This window comes from Ammospiza caudacuta, chromosome 20 (genome assembly GCF_027887145.1).
Source record: "Ammospiza caudacuta isolate bAmmCau1 chromosome 20, bAmmCau1.pri, whole genome shotgun sequence".
Classification (NCBI taxonomy): domain Eukaryota; kingdom Metazoa; phylum Chordata; class Aves; order Passeriformes; family Passerellidae; genus Ammospiza; species Ammospiza caudacuta.
In genome coordinates this window covers 12,798,644-12,807,198 of record NC_080612.1, presented here as the reverse complement: position 1 = coordinate 12,807,198, position 8,555 = coordinate 12,798,644, and the positions used below count along the sequence as shown (strand labels likewise).

The 8,555-nt window shown below is 40.5% G+C and overlaps 1 long non-coding RNA gene across 1 annotated transcript; it reads right to left on the bottom strand.

The window, feature by feature from the left end:
- Positions 1-256: 256 nt before the first annotated feature.
- Positions 257-2,564, bottom strand: LOC131566624 (uncharacterized). Its single transcript, XR_009275564.1, has 3 exons — positions 2,364-2,564; positions 1,676-1,739; positions 257-978 (listed from the first exon to the last, which is right to left on the bottom strand). It is a non-coding gene; the product is annotated as an uncharacterized LOC131566624 (long non-coding RNA).
- Positions 2,565-8,555: the final 5,991 nt, after the last annotated feature.

Genomic DNA, 8,555 nt, shown 5'->3' with positions numbered 1-8,555 from the left:
AAGGATAACAATATCACCTTTTGTTCTCTCCAGCTTGTTTTCCCTGCAGTCACATTTTGCTTCTTATGATTTTTTTAGTCTCTGCATCTTCTTGGACAGCACCGAGCCCGACGACAAGGATACGAGAGTCTTTCCCTGCCGTAGGGAGAGAAGCAGGAAAACAGTTAAAATAAGAACAGGGTAGTTTGAAATTCATACTTCCAATGAGAAGCAGCGCCTAACAAACAGAACAAAAGTAAACAAAGCATGATACCTCCCTGGGGACAGAAGACTTACAAACTCTCCAGGATTTACAATTCTAGCGACCAACCCCTTCAGGACGGCAGCCAAGTGTCCCATGGGATGGTGCTGCACCAAAGAACGATCTGAGAGGTTCCAAAGAGTGAAATGCACAATATTTTGCAAAGCCGTAAAATCTTGCAAAATAACAAAAATACAATAGATGTAAACTACAGGGTAAGAGTACAAGTGTTCACTTTAAGAGCTGGAACCATCCAGGTGAGCACCTGATAACTGGATCCTCACCAGAGTTTGAACCCTTCAGGACACAGAAGGGTTTTCCCCAGAAATTTCACAGACTGAGTTTTGATACAAGTATACTTGCCAGACCCTCAGAAACATCACCCATTCTCCAGGTGTCTGGAGAGAACTGCAAATGGCTCTCACGTAGTTTGAGCTAGCTCTGTAAGGTCTCAGGGTGAATTTCACCAGATGCAACCAAACTGGGCAACTCCCAGTGGGACAGAAGGAACCCAAAGCTTGGGTTCGCAGAGCTGCAGCAAATACTGAGGAAACAAACATAACAGCGTAAAAAATAATAAACCATCCTTTTTTTTTCTCTTGCTTTTGTTTTTTTCTTATTCAGATCAGCATAGCAATTAAAGAGAAGGTGAAAAACTCACCATTACTGAACATTTCATCATCTGTAGGCTGAGCATCCTTAGCACAGAGGACTCCAAAGTTAAAATTCACCGATCCCTGGGAAATAAAACCAAATATTGTATGATAAACAATCAAACAGCAGACGTAAAAATTTGTTTCCTCTAAGGACTTTCGGGTACGTATGTACCTTTGCGTACATCCAACACATTGGAACATACACTTTATACCATCTCCTAATAAGTAAAAATTTACCTTTAAACTTTGATAGTACAGCATAAAATTATGAACTTAAATTGGTGATCTGTTATTATTAAGTTGGTGCCTAAAGTTATTTCTGCTGTCAGGTTCAAAAAAACATTAATTTTTTTTACTGGAATGAGCAATTGATTTCAAAGTCATCACAAGCCCACCAAAACACAAAGCAGTATTCACTGGATGGGTCTGTGAGCTAGAAGTAGTTAGGCTTGTACTTCCCTCTTGCTATTCCAGAACCAATAAATCCTGTCAACAAAACCAGGATCTATAGCCCACTGCTGTGAAAGATTCTACGAGGATGATGGTTTGATTTGTGTTTAGAAGTTTTGATTTGAAATGGCCAGTTCAATGGATAAAGACAGTTTAAGTAGTATTACATTGCTATTATTATTATTTCTATTATTATTTTTACTATTACTACTGCTATTGTTATCATCTGCTACTGGAAGAAACAAACCAATAGTACCTATACTTAATTACTTTTATTTCCAGGAAATAATAAAGAAAAAGAACCAAACCAAAAAAAGTCACTTCCTACCTTTTATATCAAGGGATGAAAAATTGCTCTTGGGCTCTTCTCCAATTTATCAAGACTCATAGCACTGAAAGGCAAACAAAACAGTGCTTTATAGAAGGGCAAGTGCACATTTCAAGGCTGAACCACCAACTGATTGCAGTGACAGCAGTTACAACATGAATCGTTCCCAGAGCCTCTGTTAAATGGAATGTTCTGTGGAACTGCCGTTTCTTTCCCAAAACACTAACTTCCAACACTTCCTAATAATATTTTGTATTTTAAAACAAAAGAAGTTAGTGAGACTCTGTGCGGAGGTCAGGTTTAAATTTATTTCCTTCTAAAGCACAGAGCTCTGTTCCATCACCCTTCACTTCGGCTCTACACTGAATCGTGGTGAGCATTTGAGGAGTGCTCAATAATCAATTCTATTTCTCTCTTTTTCTAGCTCTCTCTATTCCTAAATCATTCCAGACAAGTCAAATGAAAAATGAAAAAAACAAGTTCAGCATCAAAGTCACACTTTTTCCCGTTGTCTGGTCAAGAACAGGCTCTAAATCCACTTACTGCTGCCTTCAACGATTCAGACTTGCAAAAGCAGTCTTACATATTTTACAGGTTTATCATAAAACCCACAGAACGCAAGCTCTGAATTACAGGAAAAGGTACACAGGCAAATATCTAAAGGGATCACTTATTAGTAAATACATACCTTGGTAGAGATCGCACTGAGAACCTTTCTGAGGGACTCTAAGGGACGCATGTTTTCTGAGCACCCTATAAACAAGAAAAGCTAGGATATAGTACAGGACATCCCCACTTTTTCTACATATTCAAATAGTATTTTTAATAAAAACAATTCAGTTAAAAAAGAAGGAAGAAAACCAAGCTAATTTTACTCAGCTGTATTTACTGCCGATTTAGAGAAAAATCCCGGGCAGCGTCGGCCGTTGCGGCACACGTCGCGCCGGCAGCAGGGCCTGCCGGGAGTTGGAGTCTCGGGCTGGTAGCCACTCATGTGCCGCGATAGCCGTTGCGTCACACGCCGCGCCGGCAGCAGGGCCTGCCGGGAGTTGTAGTCTCGGGCTGACAGCCACGGCTCCGTCCCCCGCCACCGGGAGCTGCAGTCCCTCCCGGGCATCAAACGGGTCCTTCGCCCCAGGGCGGGGAAGGACCTGAGGCAGGACCGCTCCTCCCGAATGCCCTCTCTTTTCCCCTCCAACTCTTTTTCTTTTTTTAACGCTGTTTTTCACCCCTTTCCCTTCCCTTCCCTTCTGCTCTCCTGCTTTCTTTCCTTTCCTTTCCTTTTTTTCCCCTTCCCTTTCCCTTTCCCTTTCTTTTTCTTGTATTTGTAATCTTGGTTTTCCTTCCTAGCTTTAGAATCAAAAAGCAGCAGTAGTAGCTTTCTGGCTACCTGGGAGTAAAAAAAAACCCAAAACTATAATGATTGAAAGAAAACTATTTATTCCCTGGGAGCCTGAAATTTTCTACTGCTGCACATGACACAGAGCTTTTTATTCCTTCTTATATACAGTTGATATTTTATACTCGCTTTATACACCGCCCCCTGCCGTCTGCACCGGCGCTCTGCAGGCAGAGTGCTGCGGCGTCGTTCGGTTCTGTTTAAATAAACTCGGCTAAATTAGGCTTGGTTCGGCTTAGGTCTAAAATCGTTTCGGTTCGGCTTTTCGTCTAAATTCGGCTTTTCCGGCTCTTCGGCTGAACTCGGCCCGGTTGGGCTAAAGTCGGTCATATTCGGCTCTTTGTCTAAATGCGGCCAATGTCGGCTACAGTCGGCTATCGGTTACACTCGGCTATCATCGGCTCTTCGTCTCAAGTCGGCTGTGTTCGGCTACACTCGGCTCTTCGTCTCAAGTCGGCTGTTCGGCCACACTCGGCTCTTCGGTGAAACTCGGCTATTTTCGGCCACACTCGGCTCTTCGGTGAAACTCGGCTGTTTTCGGCCACACTCGGCTCTTCGGGGAAACTCGGCTGTTTTCGCCCACACTCGGCTCTTCGGCTCTTCGGAACTATTCGGCCCGGCTCGGCTCCCTCAGGGCGGGAAAGCGGCTGTCAGAGGACCCCGGCACAGCGAGGCGTTTCCCCACATGCCTGTCACAAACCCGCCGAAATACGCCCGCCCGCGGCGCCGCTGAGACGACAGCATGTGTCGGGTACACTTGAAACGTCACAGAAAATACCACCGGGGCCGCGCCGGGGTCGGTATTCCATGCAGGCAGTCCACTGACACCCACCCCGGTCCTCCACTTCCCCGCCCTTTTCGCCGCCCTGTTGAGAAGGTCAACCAAAAGTCCGCGACATCCGCGACGCGCCACTCCCAAGGTGGCGGCCTCTCGGCGCAGGGCTGCAGTACCGCGCTCTGCCCACAAGGCGGCAGCACTGCCGCCCGCCCCAGCCGGGGGCGCAGCGCGCCTCGGGGCTGCGGGCAGCGAAGACGGCAAAAAAGAACAGGGGCGATCCCCGCCGAAAACTGCTCTGAAATAAATGCCCCAAAACAACCGGGAAGAGGAAAAAAAAAACTTCTGCCTCTAATCTAATAGAACAAAACAAAACAAAACCTCAACAATTTCTTTTAAAAAAAAATTAAATATTTAAAAAAATATTTTTTTCATATTAATATTCACATTTCTATTTACAATGTATATTGATGTACACTGTCCATTTATACATTTGTTTTTATGAATACATTTCTATTCCATATTGCATATATCCCTAAAACTTAAATTTATTTTTATATGTTTATACATATTTTTACATAGTAAGTATATATTTCTGTTAGGATTTTTACTTCTGTAACACTCACAGTACTCAAAATAAAACCCCTGCCTCTACCCCATACATGGCAAATAAAACCCCCTTTCATCTCAACTGTATTTAATTTTTTTAAAAAAACATTTTTCAAATTTATATTTAAAATGTTTACTGATGTATGATCGATTTTGCATTTATATTTAGCGATTTATTTATAAATTTATATTCTATGTTACATGTGTTCCTATTACTTATATTTTTATATACTTTTATTCATATCTTTATATATTTATTATATCTTTCTGTGTTAGGATTTTTACATCTGTAACACTTACATTATTTAAAATAAAACCCCTGCCTCTACCCACATTAAAGCCAAAAAGAACCTCAGTCTTCTCAACTGTATTTAAATATTTTTTAAAATTCTGTTTTTCAGGTTCATATTCACTTTTACATTTAAAATGTATACTAATGTATACTCTTATTTGTATTCTCCATTACATCTCTTCCTATTGTTTATATTTACTTACATTTTGTGTTTATATATATATATTTATATCTTGATTTTATATCTCAATATTTAGAAATATATAACAATAATATCTACATTAATATTATTTAAAATAAAAACCCTGCCTCTAACCCAATAATAAAAAAGACCCCAACCCTTTCTTTTAAAAAATATTTAAATATGTTTTATCCTTATGTCCGATTTTTATATTCATATTTGTATTTATAATGTATATTAATGTCTATTGCTTACTTATACATTTATCTTTACCAATGTCAAGTTATAAATAAATTTATATTCTATATTACATCTGATGCGAGTAGTTATTTATATATTTTATACATATTTTTATGCATTGATTAAATATTTCTGCGTCAAGATTTTTACTTCTCTAACACTTATAATATTCAAAATAAAACCCCTGCCTCTACTTAAATAAAAGCCAAAACATTCCCTTTCTTTTAAACTATATTTACGTATTTTTATATTTATATTCCCATATAATGTTATTTATATTCTATACTACAACTCTTCATATTACTTACATATATTTATATATAAATTTATATTCATACTTTAGCAATTTCTCTTTATATATTTATTATATATTTCTATCTTAAGATCCACATTTCTATATTACTTATATTATTTAAAATAAAACTCCTGCCTCTAACCAAATAAAAACCAAGGACACCCCTTTATTTGAACCAGATTTAAAATTTAGGAAGTAAATTTATTTTTCAAAATTTAATGATATTTATATGGATATTTTTATTTATTTTATTCATAGATATTATATATATTAGAGAGAATACCTTCTAATATAATAATAGATATATATTTTCTGTATCATATTTTTTTACTTATATTTATTTAATTTAAATAAATATATACAAATATATATATACAAAAACAACCTGATAAGAGACTAAGAACTTTTTCAACAGATAACCACAGTACTAATTTCAGACTTAGAAAAACATTTAGGCGTAATCACTACCACAAAATTAACCCAAAGTAGAAAAATTACCAGAAAACCAACAAAACAAGCTAAACTCATTTCTGAGCACCATAGTCCTTCCTCACTCACAATATGCAATTAATTCTCTCCTGCCATTTACATCCCCAGCATCATCCCATACTGAGCATTCCTGGCACCAGAAGTCACTCGGAGCCAATTAACATCCAACTTTCCCTTCCTCAGGACTGTGTGCTTTCTGTGTCTTTATGCACACAAGGAGCAGCTGTCAGACCCAACTCTCAGCAGCCTAACAAGCACTCAGATGTTCTCTCCAGGTTCAGGGGTTGCTCACTGTGAGGCAGCCTTCAATCCAGTGAGGATTGCCTCGCTTCTTCCCTGGCAGTAGCCTTGCACAATTACCTCAGCTGGAAGTCAGACCCCACTCCCTGAATTCTCATCTCTGCCTTTAAGTAATGCGTTGTGTGGAAGACTGTGCAGCGGTTTCTGAAAGAAAGTGATTTCAGGAGAAATGGGAAATTCATGGTGTCCAGTTTCTCAGTTAGTTGGTGTCAGGGGTCATCTAATAACAGCACCATCAACAGTTTCAGCACTACCTCTGTGCAACCAACACTTGTTAGGACATGAAGTGCAGTGCTGTCATGGCTAAAGTGAAGAGAAGTGCTGTCATGGCTAAACGCTTTCAGGGATCAGGGAAATGGGGAGGAAGCAGGAAGGCAGGAGATCAGGAGTTTCACAGTGCCTCTCACCATAGCTCTGTGCCAAGTACTTGACACTGGCAGGGGTCTGTGCACAAATCACAAACAGGGCAGGGCTGCTGGGAACTGCCTTGAGCCGTTTGATTTTCCAGCATCAGCCTCATTCCATGGTTACGGCAATGGGAAGATGCCACCAGCTCACATCCCAGGCAGCAGACCAAGAACTCAATGTCACAACTCACTTTATCAGTTTTTTGCCCAATCACACAAAGCAAAAGCACATTGACAGTAGCTCTATCCAACCACTGTAAGCACAGGTACCTTTGGTTAAACAATGCTTGCTTATTTCAAATACAATACCTGCTTGTGAGCCTTAAACACAATGCACAGAGCTCCAGTATTAAGCCTAGAACTTCCTAATATCTTGCTAGATAAACTTTCTGTAGCTTAGGGAGTTATTCTAGGCAAGTGTTAATACACAGACCATTGTTCCATTTGTTCTTGCTTTTCCACAGTTTAAATAGTTTTTCTGCTGACCAATCTCATGGCTGCTGCTCAGCTCTGATCACAGTTCTGCTGTCTCTGAGGCCTGCCTTTTGCAGCTTTCCCAAACCCCTCTGATTTTACGCATTCCCACAGTACTCAGTGCTGGATGAACCCTAGTGCAGAAACAGAGGAAGCAGGATTTAGTGAGTCTACTCACCCAAAGTACTGGGAAAGAAACTCCCTATCAGATGAGTTCTGCAGATCACAGACAGGAGGAAATGTAGTTACAATGGGTTACGCATGAGAACTGTGCTCACATGCAGTTTCCCGGGGGGTTTTTGGCCCTGCTAGCAAACGTCACCCTTGGAAGCACATGAGCAGAAACAGATGGGTCCCCCAGTGAGCGCCTTGCTAAGATAACCCTCACAAAAAAACCATTCCATCCCCTGTGGTAAATTATAACTGCTGAACTGCCAGCTGATGGCATTGCTGCCCCAGGGCTCTGTGTTTGTAACTCTGCACACGTTGGGAGCGACAGCAGCTGAGCTGACACCTTTCTATGGGGAAGAGCCTTCAGTTTGCACGTCCTTTTCAACCATTTCAAGCAAAGACACCGGCCCAGGGTTACAAGGAATAACAGCTGTGGAACTTCTCCTTGAAAATGCTACAGCTGAAATAAAGCTGCCAAGGTGTGCTGATATGGGCCATTCTTGTTTCTCACACAGAACCTGTCACAAAACTAAATGCTGCAACAGGAGCAGACAGCATGCCAAGCAGGCACTGCTGATCTGAAATGCATCCAAAATAACTAAACCTCCTGAGCCTGGAAATCCTGGCTTGAAATTCCATTACAATAAACTTTCCAGCACTGGCACTCTGGGATTTGGAAAGTAGAGTCTGTTCTCTTGGTCTTGCTAATTCCTTGATTTATCCTCACTTTTGTGTTCAGCCCCAAATAAGCCAGATTCTACTCAATTACAGTCTGAACTGGACAATATTTCCCTACTCAGCTGAGTGGTGTTCCATCACAGTGAAATAAAAAAAAAGGCTACAGGTCTTTTCTTTCCTTAGCTTGCTATGCCTACTTTTTTATTACTACTCCATTTTCCTAGAAACCTACTTAGACTGGGAGAATACTACCAGTTACCTGCCTATCTGTGAAAGTTATCACAAAAACCAGAAGAAATAATCCAGATTAGGACCAAAAACAGCCCCCCCAAAAATTGCCACATCTGCAGAAAAGAATTCCACCAATAAGCCTGTTCTGGTGCAGATATAGCAGGCAGAATTTTTTCCCAAGCAAAATACCGCTGGACCTTGACTAATCCTTCACATTGAAATGAAGTTGTATTTTTGTACCTGGGAAAATCACTGCCAGTCTCAGTCACAGGTGCATTGACAGAATCCTAAAAGATGCTGAGAACCAGTCCTAAATTCATTTATGACTTCAGTTCTGTT